The following is a 20,934-nucleotide window of genomic DNA, read 5'->3' on the forward strand; positions in this document are numbered from 1 at the left end:
ATCACTAATTATTAGAGAAATACAATTCAAAACTGCAATGAGGTATCACCTCACACCAGTTAGAATGGGCTTCATCAGAAAATCTACAAACAACAAATGCTGGAGAAGATGTGGAGAAAAGGGAACCCTCTTGCACTGTTGGTGGGAATGCAAATTGATACAGCCACTATGGAGAACAGTATGGAGGTTCCTTAAAATACTAAAAATAGAATTACCATATGACCCAGCAATCCCACTACTGGGCATACACCCAGAGAAAACCATAATTCAAAAAGAGTCATGTACCAAAATGTTCATTGCATCGCTATTTACAATAGCCAGGACCTGGAAGCAACCTAAATGCCCATTGACTGACGAATGGATAAAGAAGATGTGGTACATATATATACAATGGAATATTACTCAGCCATAAAAAGGAATGAAATTGGGCCTTTTGTAGAGACGTGGATGGATCTAGAGACTGCCATGCAGAGTGAAGTAAGTCAGAAAGAGAAAAACAAATATTGTGTATTAACACATATTTGTGAAACCTAGAAAAATGGTACAGATGAATCGGTTTGCAGGGGAGAAATTGAGACACAGATGTAGAGAACAAATGTACGGACACCAAGGGGGAAAAGTGGCTGGGTGGGGGGGATGAATTGGGAGATTGGGATTGGCATATATACACTAATATGTATAAAATAGATAAGTAATAAGAACCTGCTGTATAAAACAAAATAAAATTCTAAAATTCAAAACGAAAAAACCCAGGTGATTAAAAAAATAAAAATACTTTATTAGCCTTCATGTTTGCTTTATACAGCTTTCTGTACTTGTGGTATAGATAACAATAGTTAAATTGCTAATTGTACATACATTCATACATATAAATATATGGTTATATTTATGTGTCTATTATGTATACTTATATATGTGTATATAGGTATGTATGTATATATGTATGTATGTATGTATGTATATACACAGACATACACGCACACTCATTATATAAGTAAACTGTCTCTATTTAATCTGAGTTGGCAGAAGGTTTTGCTGCAGGGACCTGCTGTGGTAACCAGTTTGTCCAGGGGCTTTGGAGCCTTGCCAGGCTGTGCCTAGGTAGCTTCTTTGAATGAGGGGCCCTGGGATGCCTGATGGGGTGCTACCTAATAGAACTGGTCCCAGTGCTCCCCTTTCAAAAGGCACCCTGCCGCTGCTGGGGAAGAGCCAGAGCGGGCATCTCAGAAGCAGAATCAGCTTAGAGTTGCCCTGTGCCTCCCTCCCTGCAGAATTACCAAGCATGGGTCTGGCTGGGTTTCTGACCTAGCAAATCTGAGAATAGACTGCCCTGACTGAAAGCAGGCCTTCTTCTAGAATGTGCATGGGAGCAGGCTGGGGGTGGGAGCAGCAGCTCCCCGTGGGCTGCCTGTGTTTCTGGTCCTACCCAGGGGAAGGGCCCAAGGAAGAGTGCACCGGAGACACCCTGGCGTCTGTAGCTGCTTTCCAGTAAAGGGCTCTGGGCTCAAGGAAACCTCTGGCTCCTTCCTGTAAGGCAAGCAGTAGTTCTCAGGAGCAAGCTTTCACTTTCTAGGGCTGGCTGGGACAGCTGTGTTTGGGGGCTGGGAAAACATTCCTGCTGTCCTGCCCAGAAACCAAAAATGATTGAGAAGGGGCTATGAGCCACTGGAAAATCAAATAAGAATCAGATCAAGGAATCCTGTTAGATCTCCAAGGGAAGAACATTGGCAACACCAACTTGGGTGGGCAGTGTGCCCTCAGGAGGTCCTGCCTGGGGCATGGCCCATCGGTGACATCCCAGTACTGGTCACTCAGCAGAAAGGTGGTGGCAGAGGTGTGCCGGCCGACTGGACAGCGTCAGGGATTATGGATCTATTTTAAGCCACGTGTAAACTTAAATAAGGCAGTTTCCCTTTTCCTGACTGTTCCTGTAAAAGGGATTGTATCTGTATTGCCAGCTTTTCAGGGTTCATGTAAAGAGTAAGATAGTGTTTTTTCGACATTTTTTGAAGGTGAGGTGAATAACATGTTGGTGTTCTAATAGGCCACAATATTTACAAGTAACTTTCTTTGAATTATTTTTTTGGCTGGTTTATTTCATCTGCAATTCTGCAGGTGAGTAATTTTCTATTTCACCATCGATTTGGCCAGATCTTTTGTTTAGCTTGGTTTGGTTTTTAAAAGCAAGAGAAGGGAACTGTTTTTTATGGAGTTCCTCCTATAGATACATGGTGACCTAGAGGTTATGCCTACATTAATTTTCTTTAATCACTCAACGTGAGAACTTCTGTAAAAATAATGAAGGGTAAATGGTGGTTCTTAATTTATCTCTTTGCAGAAAAAAGTAATTTCTTACTTGATTTGTGGTTAAAGGATGTATTAGAAGAATTAAACTGTGTTAGAATTTATAGGTCATCTCTAAGCATTTTATCTGGCTTTTGGAACTTTAAGTATTTGACACGGAAGAAAAATCCAGATGGCAAATTCTTACGTGTGGATTCAAAGGATTGTCACAGAGTATGAACTGCATTCGCCTCAACTTTGTGTCCTCATAATTACTATTTTTTGTCTTTCAACCCCAGTGGGTTGAAATTCATTTTCCCACATTACACCTTTAGTCAATATTTGAAGGCTTATTTATGTAAATATCAGGGACTGTTAGGACTCCCTGCAACCAAAAGCCTGACCCCCAAATGCATCATGATAAACAGTCACTGGCCAAAATAACAAACCGGCTTCTTGGAACATGCTTGCTCAGAACCGGCAAGAAAAACGCCAGAAATATTAGCTTGACCTCTGCCTCCTCATACGCACAGCCTGACCTTCGAAGATCAAACATTGCAACAAATACACCCTTCATCTCATAATCCTCCTGCTTGTCACAGTTCCCTGTTATCACCAGAGGCCCTGGGCCAACCACAGGTTATGTCAGAAGAGGGTTGGGTGCAATCCCCAGGTTATTCTACCCCTGCGATGCTGGTGCAGAACACCTTTTCCCCTGGACATTCTGACAGTGTGATCTTCTGAGTTTTGCTTGAGTTTGACTTTACCAAAGTAAACTCAAATAGAGGCTTAAAAACATGATAAAATATCTCATTTTCCTATATGGAACTAAAGATACACAGGGAAGAAGGAACAATTTAATTATTATAAAAAGTCAGAACCCTTTTAGTGTTAATATTAATGAAATGATAGTAACAATAATGATGATAGGCCCGTGTAAGAACGACGAGGCTGCCCTGTCACTTGCTCCAGGTGACACGTTTCTGACAATGTAGAAGCCAAAGGAATGGGCCCTGTCTGGAGGGTCCCAGGCAGCAGAGTGAAGCCCTGCCATGTGGATATCAGGGTGTCATTAGGTGTTTTGCATTAGCTGTGAACCTGGGGGGCCGCAGTCAGGATCGTTTTCTGCAGGGTCATGCCTAGTGGTTCCTTCTGACCCCAGGGCCACTTTGCAGGGTTTTCTGTGTCTGCATTCAAGTAACAGATGAGACACTGATAATACACGCTTGTATCCTTCACAGAGATTCATGGTCTGTCTTTGCAAAACTGCCCTGTGTTTGTTTGGAACATGCACAGAAGTGGTTCCAAGATTCTGTTATAAAAGAAATTCTTTAGTAAAACTTTTTATTAGGAAATTAATCTAACCAAAATTCCAACAATGGTGGAAAGGATAAAAATAATTACTCTGTATCCCAAGACAAGCTGAACATCTGGTTTATTACCATTGGTTTGGATCCAATACCAACCTCCTCGCCTCCCCTATCCTGTCCCCCAGAACCCCTCGCTTTGCATGCTCCTCTCTGGGAGGGAATACAAAGGCCAAGTGCCTAAATACTTAGCTATTTCATTCCAGGGCACATTCCTTTCCTTGTGATCACTGATGCCAAAGGAAAGTGGGAAGGGTGGACTCTCAGCCTCTGATGGGGATGTGGTCCAGAGATTGAATTAGTTACCATTCTGCACTTACAATGAACATCGTTACCATAGAAACCCAGCAGAAAGACAACCAAGAGTCTGGCTGACCCAGGCAAATGAATGTTTTTCCTTACTGCTTGCAGTGACCCTGTTAAATTTTTCCCGTTTCTCTCTGTTGGGGTGGCAGGAGCTGTAACAAAATTCATTTATCACCCTATCTTCACATGTCAGACTGACAAGACCCCCTGTGTTTGTTGATACAAGCCGGCTACATAACAGCATCTCACAGCTGCCATCCCATAACACCTGCTTACTTTCAACAGGTGCTCTGTTTTAAGACCCAAACCCCAGAACCTGGATTTACAGGGGGGCCAGCTGCTTAATTTTTGTTTGGCTGTTTTTCATCTATGGAACGGTGGCCCTCTGGGGAGATTGGTACATTTGAAATCTTATCCTCACCTAAAGAACACTACCAGAATTTTCCTTTTGCTGTGGGCCTCAAGTGCCACAGAAAAGGATAAGAAAAGGATTTGGGCCACTTGCCTCAGCTTTGAGACCAAAATGCTAAGCCGACCAGGCCAGCGTGTGAGCTGCTGGCATTTCAGGAATGTACACGCTAAGAATACAAGTGTTGAATGCATTTGACTAGTGAATGTATGTTTACCCCAGTTGGCAGAGTTTGGGTAACAATGAAAGTGGCATGTATAACTGATTCACTTTGTTATAAAGCAGAAACTAACACACCATTGTAAAGCAATTATACTCCAATAAAGATGTAAAAAAAAAAAGTGGCAAACAGAACCTTGCTTTTTCTACTCAACTTTGCATAACAGAGTGTGTTAGCTTAAAAATGTCAATGGTGAACATTGCCACACACATCTATTCCCAAGAAAAATACTGTGGGCAGTTTCTATTCTGGGAGAAACTTCTATTGAAGAAAAATTTCATTTGGGTGCTACTCATCCTGCTATTTAAGTCAAGAAGGAAGTTTTAATAGCAAAAAAGCAGCATTTTGTAATATTTCTACCTACTCAAAGCTCAGATTCTCCCACAAAGCCTCGTATGTTGTTTGTGACCCAGGCTTTCTTGTTCCTGGGGCTTTTGACAAGGGGCTATTTATGCCAGTTGGATGATGCAGAAATATATGTTTTCTTTTTTCAAATGTAAAAATGCCACAAATTCATGGGAAAACAGGAAAGTAACTAAGAATATGCATAATTGATATATGTATTATCCCAACCTAAAATTATGATTCTACAGATTTCGGTGTGTTAACTCCTCTCAGGGGAGAGACTTAGGGATCATGACAAACCTCCTGGCTGAGTTGTGGTGACAGCCAGGGTCAGAAAAAGAGAGATAATCAACAAGAACCTACTGTACAGCACAGGGAACTCTATTCAGTACTCTGTAATAACCTATATGGGAAAAGAATCTGAAAAAGAATAGATAAATACATGTATATGCATAACTGAATCACTTTGCTGTACATGTGAAACTAACACAACATTGTAAATCAACTATATTCCAGTATAAAATAAAAATTTTAAAAATGTATAATAGAGTGGATATCATAACAAAAAACAAAATGAGAAAAGAGAAGACGGCTTGGCTGGGTGTTTCACAAGCAGCAGGGGTGAGGCCCTTGGTGAGGTCTCTTGGTGAAACCAAGTGCTTGAAGAATCTGTTTTTATCAGAGTAAACTAGAAACAAATCAAACCTTCATGCTTGCCTGGGAAGAGTATCTGTTTCTCAGGGAACTGAGGAGAAAACCCATGTCTCTGGACTGGGGTCACAGAAGGGTCCCTTCCCCCTGGAGGCCACCCTTCCCCTTGGAGCTCAAAAGCTTCCAGGATTCCACAAGAAAAAAGTGGTTGCCCTCAGCATCCTCCCATATTTTGTGAGATGGAGACGGGAAAGGCAGCAGGATCCATGAGATGGACAGTGACAACTCTATCCACCCCATGGGCAGCTGGAAGGCTTGGCTGGAGCACCCTGTGGATGCAAGGCCACTGATGACCAGTGGCCTGGTGGGGGTCATAGACTGGGAGGGGTCTTGGGGCCCGGTTTTCAGAGAGCAAGCTCCGCTGAACTTCTTGTTGGCCCTCCTTACAGGGGGTGGGTGTGGAACCTGAACTCCCATGGTGAGTTCACCAGCTTCATGGCTTAGACTCCTGCTCTACAGTTGCAGCCTGGCTCCACTTCAGGCCTGCAGATGACTCTGGTCATCTCCTTTTGGTGCCTATCTACATGGCCAAGGCTGAACACTGGGTCTCGTTGCCAGACCAACACGCACCTCCTCTGTCTTCTGCCATCTGCTTCTTGTTGATGGCAGCTGCATCCTTCTGGAGGCTTTCCCTCTCACCACCCCCATCCCCAGCCAATAAACGATAACTCCTTTCATCTCTACCTCCAGAATATAACAAGGGCCCTGCCTTTCCTAGATTCCTGCCTCCTGTCTTTACTCAAATATTGCCTCTCAATGGGACCTACTCTACCTTATTTAAAACCACCTCTCCATCTTGATTCCTCTGACTATGCTTTCTTTTCACTTTTCTCCATAGCACCACCAACTTATCCCATAGGTGTCATCTGTCCTATCCAGAGGCATCCCGTTTCTCTACCTCTTGAATCTGGTTTAGGTCTGTGAGTTCTCTGACCAATAAAGTATGGGAGAAGTGATGCTATGCAACGTTCAGGCTAAGCCTTGAAGAGAACTGGCAGCTTTGGCTTCCTTCCTCATGGAAAACTTGCTGAGAGATGATCCCCACTGGAACTCAGCCTCCTTTCCCTGGGAAGCTCCAGTCTCATGCAAAGGCCCCCTATATGCCTCTACTCGACAGCCCCAGCTGAGTTCCTGACTTCCAGCTTACATCCACCTGCAGCCATGAGAGTGGGCCACCTTGGACATCCGGTTCCAGGAGTTCCCAGACACTCATGTACCAGTGTTGGTGTGTGGAGCAGAAGAAGTGCCCAACTGAGCCTAGCTGACCCAATAAATCATGAGTGGTTGCTTTTTTAAGCCACCCAGTTTGAGGGTGTTTTTTGCATAGCAATAGATAACTAATATGGATACTATGTAATTTATGTACATATTATGCTTATTATTTATCATCTGTTCCCCTTGACTCTCCTTATAGTTGGAATGCAATCTCCACAGGGCTGAGATCTTTGTTTTTCTCACTGATGTATCATAAGCACCCACAACAATATCTGGAGCTTAATATGTTTATGGAACAAATGGATAAACTGTGGGTTTGAGCTAATTTTTGTTGTTATTGTTATTTTAAGGGAGGATTCCTAGAGTCATAATTTACTCATTTTTTTAAAAATGTAGGATTGAGTATTAAATTTTTTCAGAATTTATCATATCAATATATCATTTTACTTATTGATGTGGGGCATTATATTAATACATTTCTTAATCTTGTGTTTCTGTTATATATATATATATATATATATATATATATATATATCTGACTTAATCTCCAGGGATTAGTCTTATAATGAGCTACATAATTTGATCTTCTTTTTCTTTTGGTAGGAATCTTATATGTATGCTTTTTATTTAAAGGGGTCTGTCTATATTTATCCTCCCATTTTAAAAAGATAGTTTGTTTTTTGGGTTTTATATGCTTCATAAAATGAAGTGATATGATTTCCCTTATAGCATTGGTATAATAATAATAATATAAACAATACAAAAAGGAACAGCAAACCTGAGCAGCTTACCCAGAGTCATGCTGCCAGCGTTTGGCAGAGCTGCAACTTTGATATTTCTTTGAATGAGTTGTTCTGGAAATAAGCCTTTCCTTATAGATGATTTTTAAGAAATGTTAAAAATATGCCAGCTGCTATAAAATCAATAAAGCCATTTTATTCAAAGAACTGTGCAGATACAACACAAATCAGAATAGAGGAGAAAAATTTTCTTTGACAGTGGTTCACCTTGCCTTTTTGACTTCAGACTGAAGAGCAGTGGAGCTTCCTCTGAGATCCTGGAGTGTTTCTGCATCTGGAAACTCTCTCCTGCAATGAGGCTGAGATGGATGTTTGATCGTTACACCTACTGTCAGTACTTTAGAGCCAGACTGCCTGGGAATTAATTTTGTAGTTGACCAGTTGCATTACCTTGGGGAAATTCATCTCCAAGGATTTGCTTTCTCATCTATAAAATGTCAGTGGTTATAATGCCTGCCTCTAGGACTAATGAGATCGTTCACTGGGCAGGCTTAGCCTAGACACTGGCCCTTTGTAAGTATTTAGTAGCTATTGTTAATTTCAAATCTGATATCATCTGATCATGGTTCCATTTTCCTACAGCTTTGCAGAAAGGTGAACAATGGTGTTAAATGTTAGCAGGTTTTGTGTCCTGGGGTTTTTGATAATCAGATGATCATTTAAATTCTCTAACTAGAAAATAAAAGTGAATGTAAACACAAACTTCCAAATCATTTCAGAAGATTCAAAGTCTACACTAAGATCATATAGCTGAGTAAATTCCTGGTTTCTTTACCAGTGGAGTGGTTCTCGGGTTTTAGAATGATGGGTCTGGGCACTGGAATTCCATTTCCCACGGAACCTGAGTTTGTAATAGGTGTCCTGGTGCTTCTGAAGTTTTAAATACTGCCTTCATTCCTCCTCTACCCCCACATCCTGCCCTTGTTTTGCTTCAGCTGTGTTTATGTTGTTTATTTGTATCTTATTCACACTGGAAATGCTGTGTTTGTAAGCCATCTGCAGTCCCTCACTGGGGGCAGGGAAGGCCCATACAGGCTGCTCACATGTCCTGAGCACCCACTGGCGGCCAGGGGTTTGCAGTTGTTCTGACTAGTGTGAGGCTTTGATGTTTGACGGGGGGCTTTGGGGGATCCAGTAGCTGTTTCTCTACCTCCTGCTGCTAATGACATCACCCTGGAGCTAACAGAGCAGCCTCCCCTTTGTCTCTCCTGTTCCATGGGGATTTATGCTCTGACCCTTCGGAGACCGGGCCCTGCTGACCCTCCCACACTGGTTTCTGGGTTTCTGGTCCTACCATTTTTCCCTGGACAAGCACTCCCAGGCCAGGTAACATGATTCCTGTGGTCGGCAATCACCACCTCGGTCAGGATGGAGAACTCCCCGGATCACGATGCTTTCCGGCTGTGGAGAACCCCTAGGAGCCAATCTTCCCTCCATAAAGATCCTTTCCTTTCAGATTCCAGAAGCATCCTTTGGATACTTACAGTGAGGACCCATTTTCCTGCACCCTAAAACAACATTTTGCTCTACATTGTCTGCTTTATCCTCTCACTCTTCCACTATCCATTCATCAATCTGTCTTATTTGTTGTTAAATTTCAGAGTAAGTTGCAGGCATAAGTTAGTTTGTTTTCAATCATGGTATTTGATTAACTTTAAAAGTTTCAAAAATAATTTTTGAAAGACCAGAGGGGAAACGAGGGGAGGGATAAATTGGGAGATTGGGATTGACTTATACACACTACTATATATAAAATAGATAACTAATAAGGACTTACTGTATAGCACAGGGAATTCTACTCAACACTCTGTAATGGCCTATATGGGAGAAAAATCTAAAAAAGAGTGAATATATGTATATGTATAACTGATTCACTTTGTTGTACAGCTGAAACTAACACAACATTGTAAATCAACTATACTCCAATAAAAGTTTAAAAAATAAAGACGTGAAATTTTATAATTATTAAAGGGGGGACAAATTAAACTGAAGAATACAAACTAAAAAACATGCTTTCTGCTCTGAAGGCTGAGGTGGGCAGTCCTTCCAGAAGGAAGATGATTAAAGAAACACCCTTGGTGACCACTATTAATAATCTACGTCTACAGGTTCCCAGGAGGATGGAGAGTTGTGAGCTGCAGGCTGGGAGTCTGGGGTGGAGTCGGCAGAGTGGGATAGGGGGATAAAGATCAGGTGGATGAAGGGCAATCCAGGAAGTGGCTCCAAGGACAAAAATGCATATTGGAAGCCAGGCCGGTGGTCCCGTTGAGGCTTCACTCTAGAGGGGGTGGGAAAAATGCAAGCCTGGAATGAGGAAACATGAGGGAGAAAGCCTGATAAAACACAGCAAGAGGGCCCAAAGCTAAAGGAAGGATTGGACAAATCCCAGATCCTCTGGAGTAGCCATCAGGCCATCTGGGCTCCCAGCACTGTCACAGACAAGCTCCTACTGAGATATAAAGGCCCAGCATGTGGCGACTTTCAATCTTCAGCCTTTTCCCTCCTGTGAGGTGGCTGGTGGCTGCAGGGGCACAGAGGTAGGGGCCAGTAAGCTGAAATGTCAGATCCTAAGACAATTCTAGAGAAAGTGCCCCATTCACTGAAAGTTTTCAAGTCTGCTCTTCTGGCTAATGTGCCTCTGATTGTGTTCCATATCCAGGATTTGGCTGCTTGGCTGGTGGCATTTCATTGGCTGGTGCAGGAAAACAAGAAGGTCATCTGCCATGAGCTGTCTTCATCATAAGCTCCCTCTGTTTGGCTGCACCCACTTCTCTCCTAGGCCCCATTCATAAGTCTTCACCTTCATAAAGTGGCTCTGAGTTGTTTTTACTCACACTTCTGACACCACAACGTGTAGGTTTTTTTCCTCACTCACACCAAGCAAATCCAATTCTCTATGGACACAACTAGGTGTCCAACAATTCAATTCAATTATGACACTAACTACCTGGAATTAGTGCAGTTCCCACAGGTTAACCGCTCAGCCCAATAAGGCTGCTCCCCATCAGATGCCAATTGCAAGTCCCAAGTTATCACCTGTACTGACCAACGGCTATAAATTGAGGGTTCCTATGACCCCCTTCTCCAGTTTAATAATTTGCTAGAACAGCTCCCGGAACTCAGGAAAGTGTTTTACTTACTATTATTAATTTATTATAAAGAATACAATTCAGGAACGACCAGATGGAAGAGATTGTAGGGCAGGGCATGGGGAAGGAGCACAGGGCACCCATGCCTTCTCAGCACCTCAATGTGTTAACTAACTTGGAAGCTCCCTGAATCCAATTGTTTAGGGGGTTTTATGGAAATTTCATTATTTAGGCAGCACTGATTAAATCTTCAACCGTTGGTGATTGATCTCAATCTACCCTCCCTGGAGCAGAGTCAGGGGTTGGAGTTAAAAGTTCTAACCCTCTGATTATGCCTTGGTCTTTCTGGAAAATAGCCCCCATCCTGAAGCTATCCAGGGGCCCCAGTTATGTCATCACTCTTATCACCCTGGAGATTCCAAGTGTTTTAGGAGCTGTGTTCCAGGAACCAGGATAACAACCACCTGTATATATATTTTTTATTGTATCACAGTGGCCTTCTATGAAAATACTGAGTTTCTTAAGGTCTGACATACAAATTCCCATTGTTAAGTTGGCAGGACAGTAGGGATGAGCCCCTATTTCTGCTACTATGACTTTCTAGGTGACCTTTGTAGCTACATGAGAGTCTTTCAGGGTCTACTGATGTGGTGGCCATTGGTTTGCAGTAGGCTAAAGGATAACTGAGCCTTGCTGATTTATAGATACCCATGAGCTTACTAAGCAACTGACCTGGACATTTTAGGGTAATTGCATTTCATTGTTGTCTCTGTCTGGAATGTTCTTTCCCTTCTTCACTCCTTGGGATAGATTGGATTATTGCACACAGATATCCAGACCTCCTTCCACCTTTGGTGTGGAGTTCACATTCCTATCTCAGGGACTTTAGGATTTGCCATGCATGTGCTGGGACCGGTGAAATGTGGGCAGCAGTGACACTCTGCCAGCTCTGATGCCTGAAGAGGCACTGCAGGTTTCTGTATGCTCTTTTGGGTACTGTACTCTTTTTTCACAGTGAGAGGTGCTTCACTGAGCATGAGAAACAGAACAGACCTGGACTGAAGCCGTAGCCTTGAACCAAAGCCAGCAAATCATTGTCTACTTACCTGTGAGTGAGAAAAATAAATGCCTATTGTCATAGGTCACTGAGTTTGGGATGATTATCTGCAATGAAATTTTGGAAATAGCTGAATGAAGTCTCCTCTTCCTTAACAAACCTTTAAATTCTGAGGGGAAGGTCTCTCTCTCTGCTGTGGGCCACCTATTAAAGCACCTGTCACATTGAATTGATTTACAGTTAATGTTTACATCTATCTAAAGGTGTGAGTCCAGAGAGGAGAGATCCTACCATTTACGTTTTCATTCATTCATTCAGTCACCACAGAGAATTTGTCACAGGATAGATCTTTTTTTCTTTTTTTTTTTTAACATCTAACATTTAACATTTAACATTTAACATGCGGCTGCTTCCCACTAGCTATCTACCTTACGTTTGTTAGTGTATATATGTCCATGCCTCTCTCTCGCCCTGTCACAGCTCACACTTCCCCCTCCCCATATCCTCAAGTCCATTCTCCGGTAGGTCTGTGTCTTTATTCCTGTCTTACCCCTAGGTTCTTCATGACATTTTTTTCTTAAATTCCATATATATGTGTTAGCATACGGTATTTGTCTTTTTCTTTCTGACTTACTTCACTCTGTATGACAGACTCTAGGTCTATCCACCTCATTACAAATAGCTCAATTTTGTTTCTTTTTATGGCTGAGTAATATTCCATTGTATATATGTGCCACATCTTCTTTACAGGATAGATCTTTGATAAATGACTGTGTACGGTTTGATTGCAGTATTAATTAATGACCTTCCATACTTTTACTTTTGTTTTGGGGTTTTAAGATTGAATATCTTGTTGGAATCTTTACCAGAGGTGAACAGGAAAAGCAAGAGGAAGTGAGCTTGAATGATTAAGTCAGAAGACAACGATGGGGAGAAGATTGAATATAGTCATGAGATTTTTGTGTCTTCTAATTTCATGTTACTACAGAACATTCCAAATTGGCCTACATAATTCCTTGCGCCTAATTTTATCTAAATCAACCTTTGTTTCCTAAATGAATGATGCTTCCACAATACAAAAAAATGCTTTAAGTATGGCCATTATGAAAATACTGTGAAAATTTATTCTCGTTGTCTTGGGTGTGTAAAGCCAATATAGCTTCTTTTTTTAATAGCAGATCTAATGGTCCTCATAGGCTCGCATCTCAATAGGTAAAGGGGAGATAGGTTTCAATCATCTTAGCCTAGGTTCCCAAAAGGAAAACTCAGAAAAAGAATGTGAATGCAAGTAGTTTATATGAGAGGGGGAATCCCAAGAAGCTGAGAAGGGCAGGCAGCCGGTGAGATGCGTATTATAAGCACTTTGACCATCATGGGGACTGGAGCTTAGCCCCACTGGGGAGATTAGCGTGCCTGTATAAGATGTGTGCTAAGAACTACCCCAATCTGAAGGAGGAGCTGGAGTATTAACATGCTGATTCCTGACAGTCCCTGATGAGGGCTGCTCCTGTAGGTTTTCTGGCACTTCCCACTTGATCCTATGTGTTCATGGTGGGCTCCTGCTGGAAAGGATGTCTGTAAGGTGTGGATACAGCCTGAGGGGATATGAGCAGGGTGCTGCCCAAGTCTCCTGCACTCAGACAGTACAATGCCAGTTTAAAACATCACTGCCACTTGAGATTTAAATTGCATCATTTTGATGATAGTAGAGACTCTTTTAAAAACTGTTTCACCTTCCAGATTTCCTCTTTTTTGTTCCTCTCTCCAGTCTGACAGTGGGGAATAGGTTTTTGAGGCCTCCTAGTGATAGGAGAGACAGAGCATTAGATCTGATGTCCTTGAAGTCCATCTGGTTTCTCTTTTATGTGACTTGTCAGTGAACTCTGGTTTCATCTGTCTTCCTGGGGTGTTGTGTCCACATCTCCCATTGGAGTCCTTGGCTCCAGCCTTTTTTGTTGGTCCCCAGGCCTTGGCATCATTGAACATGTCTGGCTGATCTCTAGGGTCTATGGCTCATAACCTCCTGAGGCCAGCTGTATCTCTTCTCCAGAGCACATGGGAATATCTGGGTCTCTTAGGGGACACATATGTGGAGGCGGGGATACTACTTTGGGCTCATTCATCTCACTACATTTAGGTTATTTCATTTCTGCACCAGCGCACAGATGAGTGAGCAGGGCCTGGTCTTCCAACTGGGGAATGTGTCTTTGATTTGACTTTCCCTTTCATCCACCTACCGTGCCCCCCTCAGATCCCTGAGCACCTCGGGAGAAATGATGGGACACATCTGTCTCTCTGCCCACTTCCCTTTTCTCTCTCTCTCTCTCTTTCTGTCTCATTTCTCTCCATGAAGACCTGAAAAAATAGATTTTACTTTATATCAATTCCTTCTTTCTCCAGCCCTGGCTAATGCTAAACTTGAATGTCACATTGCCCAGGTCTGGCTCTTAATGGAAACTTAAAAAAAAAAAAAAAAGAAAGAAAATCCTTGGCTTTCAGAATGAATGTTTTGCTGTGGATTTGAAAATTCTTTTCTGGATGTTAGAGTCCAATATTGAATCATTCTCCCTTTTCATATTCATTCCCTGAAGCAAATAAATGTCTATGGCAGAGTAAAGTGAGATCAGTACAAAGAGATGCAGAAAACAAAAGAACATTAATATATTTCAACAATATTGTTCCCTATTTCATTATAGTCTTTTTTTTTTTCAAAGTGCAAGACCATAGTCAAAAAAAAAATTCAATCAATCCTGCCTATTCTCTCTTCCATTTCCTCCATCTATCACTTGAACTTTCTGTAAATTCAATTTTGAAACCGGGTATAGCAGTCACAATGCTAGCCTCTTTAAGAAGGAGAAAACCAATTCAAACTGATTTAAACAAGAGGGTTTCCAGCTCCAGCAATGTTGCTGGGGCAGCTCAACAGAATTGCAGGGCTCAGGTTTTCTCTGTCTCTGACATCCTCAGCTTTGCCCTCAGCAGCTTTCTTCATGGGGACGATGCAGGTCATGTCATTCTAGGCACAATACCCAGACACAGCAATTTCCAGAGGAAGATAGGGACCATTTCTTGCTGTACCTTCCTCTAAAGAGTGAGGAATCTGGAGTGGACACTGGGGTATGCCATCCAAACACTTCCTTTTGGGATGAAGACTTTACTCTCCAGTCTCCAGGAGTACTGGCTGATGGTGTCTCACTGCTGAGTCCCTCCCCAGGAATTGCACTTGTCTGAAGGAGGCTTCCTTGCACAAGGTCATATCCCTTTCCTGGGATATGAACCCTAAAACATCTCATAACCAGTGCCTAGTCCTCCTATCCTCCCAGCCACCAGACAAATAATGGAGGGTCAAGTCACAATGTCATGTGGCTTGGGAAGTACTGGGCTGCAAAGGACGAGAGAGATCGTGAGCTGCAGGACCTGGGGGAATCTCACCAACATGTAACGTCAGGACACAAAGAGTATATAGTGGGTAGATCCTGAGGGTGTTGGCTCAGGAAGGGGGAACACAATGTTGGGTAAGAAGAGTTTATTGTTATAGAAATAATCTCCCTGATCCAGGATCTAACTCCCTGTCAGAGGGCTCTGGGATATGATGCTAAACTTCTGTCAGAGTTCTCTTGGAAGATTGAAAAAGTACCCACACTAAGAGATGTGAAAATGCCAGCCCTGCCTTGGCAGGAAGTGGAAGAAGAGACCAAGAGGCTGAAAGAAGTCATATACTGGAGTGGATATAAGTAAGGCTGGGAATGCCACCTGCCGAATGTGATCCATGGAAGAGTCTGGAAAGAACTTCCTTTTCAAAAGCAGTAAGAAATGCCCTGTGAAAAGGGCATCATTGAAGAGCTCAGAGATGACATTTTAAAGACTGCTGTTTTTGGGGTTTTTTTGTCAGCTGGGGTTCAGGGGAGCAGATGCTGTTACAGAACCGAGCTCTCTGATAGTAATGGAAATGACAGGATTCAGAAATAACAGAAGCCAGGTGGAGGTGCTGAATTGCCAAAGTCAAGGTGGGTGCAATTATCATAATGAACAATGAGGTTGGAATGGCAGCCAGGGGGCTGGGCCAGCAGAGAGCTATGGGGTCGGGAAAATATTGCTTGTGGGCCAAATCCAGCTCACTGACTGTTTTTGTAAATAACAGTAGAACACAGCCACTCCCCATCATTTACATATTGCCTATGTCTGTTTTGTGCTATGACAGCAGAGGTGAATAGTTGCAACAGAGATCACATGTCCTGAAAAGCCAAAGATATGTACACTCTAGACATTTACAGAAAAAGTTTGCTGACCCCTGTGCTAATCCTTCCCCAAAAGAGATTTGTGATAATTTATTCAGTTAACTCTCCTCTGGGGAAAAGAGAAGACCTTGCCATTTTAAAGACTTTTGGACCCAGTACCTGAGTTGAATACCAAAATCTGAAGCATCTTCATGACCTTCCTATCAGAGTAGGAATATCTGATAAATAAATGAACTCCTGCCCCAAGTCAGTCTCACAGTGGGTCCACTGGGTTGGCAAATCCATTTGGTAGGCATTTCACAAACCCCTGAAGGTATAATTTTGAAATGGATGGTTGGCAGAATTATCATATTAGGTCCTTGGCCTGTGGTATAAGACCTATCATGTTGGGGAAGGCCAAGTAGAATCACCCCCTATTTTGATAAAGATAGTAAATTTAAATAATATTGCATCCTGGGGAGAATGACAGATGCCACCCTGAAGGATCTAGAGGGTGCAAAAGTGGTGATCACCATCACATCCTCATGAATTCACCAATCTGTGCCCTGCAGACATCAGATGACTCCTGGAGGATGCCAGAGGAACATCCCCAGCTCTACCAAATAATAGCCTTAGTTGAAACTCCTGTGCCAAATTTAGTATTTTTCTAGAGCAGATTAAAATGGACTCAGGTACAGAGTACGCAGCCATTGTTCTGATGAATGTATTCTTTTCCGTTCCTATTATGAAGTAAGATCAGAAGCGATTTTCATTCAAGTGGGGTGAACAATAGGACACATAAACAATGTTGCCCCGTGGCTGCGTTAGCTTTCCCTCCCTCAGTCATAATACAGTCTAGAGCAGCAGTCCCCAACATTTTTGGCACCAGGGACCAGTTTTGTGGAAGATAATTTTCCCACAGATGAGGTGGGGGTATGGTTCAGGTGGTAATGTGAGCAATGGGGAGCAGCAGATGAAATTTTGCTTGCTCATCCATCGCTCACCTCCTGCTGTGCGGCCCGGGGTTGGGGGTGTTGGGGACCCCTGGTCTAGAGGGACTAAGATCAACAAAACATTCTGTGACCTTGCACTGATCTACTATATTAGTACCATCCTGTGAACCAGCCTGAATGAGCAAGAAGTGACAAATATGCTGGAAACCTTGGCGAGACACATGTGCCGCAGAAGAGGAAATAAACCTGGTGAGGATTCAGAGGCTCACCACAGAGTGAGATATTTAGGGTTCTGAAAGACTGGGATATGCCAAGAGATCTCTTTAAAGTAGGCAAATCATTGATTCTTGAACTTTACAGCACTAAGAAGGAAGCACAATGTCTGGTAGTCCTCAAGGGATTCTGGTGGAAGCGTATGCCGTATATGGGAATGATTTCTAACCCACACACTGAGTGACACAAAAGGCTGCCAGTTTTGAGTGAGTTCCAAAGCAGGAAAGAGCTCTGCAGCAGGTCCAAGATGAGGCACAAATGGCCTGGAGCTTGTGCCACATAACTCTCCATGTAGGTGTATTTGTGGTGGGAAAAGACATCTTGTGGCGAGAAAGGAATAAACCTCCTAGGGTCCTGGAGCAAGATCATGCCATTTGCTGCAGAGAATGATATGCCATTGAAAAACCAGCTCCTAAGATGCTGCATGGCTCTGGTAGATGTGGAGTGTCTTATCATGTGGTTAGCACTGCCTACCAAGTACTTGGTTCTGTCCGATTCACCACATCAGTGGTTGGGTGGGCCAAACAGCATTCCACCATGAGATGAAGGTGGAGTTTCTGGAAATGGACACAGCATTGAATGGAGAGCTAAGTGAGCAGCATGAAGATGCATTGCAGGTCCCCATGATACCCCCAACTGCTGTACCCACACCTCTCCCTCAGCTCCTACCCACCACAAGTGGGAGATTCAGCTGATGGAGGAAGAAGATTCGATTCATGAATAGAAACCAATAGATTGGTTTGTGCATTCAAGCCCAGAATGGACTGCTACTACTCTACAACCTCATCAGGGGTAGCCCAGGGATATAGTAGTGATTGGCAATTCTCCCAGGGGTCAGAATTTTGAGTAGTTTCCTTGGAAGTTTACCTTGTGAAGAGAAAGAAGTAGCTTATAAGAATATTTATGGAATCATGAGCCATTTTGTATGACTTGGCTTTTGATGAGGAGCATCAAAAGAATGCTTCAAAGACTGGGCACGAGGAGGTCTGGAGGGTAGAGAAGTGTACAGATCTGTGGGTGTGGTCATAAAGTGTGGAAAAACTCAGTCGTGCGCTGACACCCAGCAAAGAGCACTTGTCACATAAAGGGCATAAATGACCAGTTAGACAGAGGATTGGCCAGTTGGCATCAGCCAGTCTCTGATATGGACCACCCTGGTGTTGGCATACTGGGTGCATAGGGAGAGTAGCTGTGGTGGTGGGAATGAGCTCCTGCATGAGCCTCATGGAATTGGCTTCCACTAACCAAGGCTGACCTAGCTTCTGTCACTGCCAAAACACCAACCTGATACTTGAAAACACTGCAGCCCTCAATAGGCCAAACAGGCATTTAGTGGTGAGTTGATTACATTGGATCCCTTCCACCCAAAAAGGGAAGGAATTTTTCTTGACTAAAATTGATTTAAATTCTAGTTAAGGGTTTGACCTTTCTGTTTGTAAAGCCTCAGCCTCTGATGACTTACAGATAATATTGCCCTACATATTTTAAGACAAAGGGATCCACTTTACAGTAAAAGAGATATGGTGGCAGTGGGCATATGGACATGGGATCCTCTGATCTTAATGCTTACCATATCAACCAGAAGCCTATGGCCTGATGGGATCATTAAAAAAATTTGAGAAGGCCCAGCAGTAGTGCTAACTTGGAAACATACTCTGCAGGGATAGGTACCATCTTCTAGGATGCATGATCATTTTATGGTATTGGGTCCCCAATATGGTGCTTGGGAATACAAGTCTGGGAACCAGTGGGTGGAAATAGGTATGTACCTGCTTACTATCACTCCCACTTGGGGAATAGTTTGTGTTTCTCTGCTCAGCACTTTTAGGTTCTGTGAATCTAGGGATCTTATTCCCAGAGGGGATGCTTTCACTAGAGATCATAGCAAGGATCCTATTAAACTTAAGCTTTGCTTATTGTCCAGTCACTTTGACTTCTTCATGCCAAGAGACTAGGAGGCAAGATGAAGAGTTGGCATCCTGGCAGGGTCATTGACCCTGATTGTCTGAGAGGCAGGGATGCTTCACACGGTGAGAACAGGATGTGTACACCCAGGTGGTCCAGTTGGTAATTGCCTGACTTCAATGGTAAATAGACAGACACTGTTGCAACCATAATCTGAGAAGGGCTTGGTTATCAGAAGCTTGGACCCTCAAGGAGGAGGGTCTGGGTCAGCACATGAGGTGTGACCCCTGGACCAGCAGAGGTGATGGCACAGAGTGAGCAGAAGCTAAGATGGATAGTGGGGGACGGAGATGATACATATTGATTATGGCCTGGAGACAAGCTGCAGTGGCTGGGGCTGTGGTCCCTTCCACCAATTTTCTTTGGTGTTTCCCTGTGAATAAGACAAAGCAAAATACTGGAGGAGCTACTCCTCATGGAGTGAACTCACGACACGAAGTGGCGACTCTGAGCTGTGCAGGGATACACTGTAGTAGATGGCAGTGTGGTGCCCAGACAACCCCTTCAGGACTCAGGTGCTCCTTCCCCTGGCTGCTGGCGGTCCTGTTGCTGATGGCTCAAAGCTGCATTCTTCTAGGAAAGGTGTCTCATAGCAGGTGGTGACCGTGTGGGACCAGATGCAGGAGGAGAATGCCTCAGTCCTTGACTTCCTTTTGGGATGATTTCTGAGGGGTCATCTCAGTCCCACAATGACCACTGAGTTGGCAGAGGTCTTCATGCAGACCATTCCCTGAGTGAACTTTTCTTTCATCCCAGTCCTGCATCCTTCACTTTCTTATAGTTGTTGTTCCCAAGAATATTCTTCAATAAATCACATGCATGCAAAACTCCATCTCTGGGTTCTTTTCCAGGGAACTCCGCAGAAGCCATAAATCCTACCCACAAATATCCCTAAGGGAACATCTCTCCAATCCGACCGGGTAGAATTGGATCATATGTCCATTCCTCAACCAGTAACCAATAAGAAGACTGGGTATCCATGATTAAACCAGTCATTTGGGGCTGGAATGGGTGTAGAGGGTCAACAAAATGACAACTCTCCATAGGATATTGGGGAGTCAGTGACTAGTACAGGAACCTCCCCAGAAATGCCTCCAGAGCTGTGTCATCAGAGAGCTGGGGTAGATGGCTGCCCTTCTGGATTGTTTGTGGCTCTGTGCAGGGGAATGTGCTGCATGCCATCCTGGCACCTGTCTCTCAGAGGGTCAGACCAGCTGCTGGAATGGTTAGTGTCTAATACAAGGCTTGCTCTGGACAGGACCTGTTTCACCCACATCAAAATATATGTGGGGGAATATGCACATTTCTAAGTGCTACTGTCACCCTCTAACAAAGTAAACCTCAAGTGTTAAGTTCTTTCCTTTTTAAAGGAGTTAAATTACTTTTTTTTTTTTTAACGGTATGTGGGCCTCTCACTGTTGTGGCCTCTCCCATTGCGGAGCACAGGCTCCGGACGTGCAGGCTCAGCGGCCATGGCTCACGGGCCCAGCCGCTCCGCGGCATGTGGGATCTTCCCAGAGCGGGGCACGAACCCGTGTCCCCTGCATCGGCAGGCGGACTCTCAACCACTGCACCACCAGGGAAGCCCAAATTACATTTTTAAAGAATCACAGATGAACTCAGAACTCAGGGTTCCTTCTCAGTGAGAACTTGACTCTTGTATTAGGATTCCAAGGGTACAAAGCTAGAATTCCCACGTATGTACACTGGGACTGTAGTTTAGA

The sequence above is a fragment of the Globicephala melas genome, chromosome 6, assembly GCF_963455315.2.
Source record: "Globicephala melas chromosome 6, mGloMel1.2, whole genome shotgun sequence".
In the NCBI taxonomy this organism is placed as follows: Eukaryota; Metazoa; Chordata; class Mammalia; order Artiodactyla; family Delphinidae; genus Globicephala; species Globicephala melas.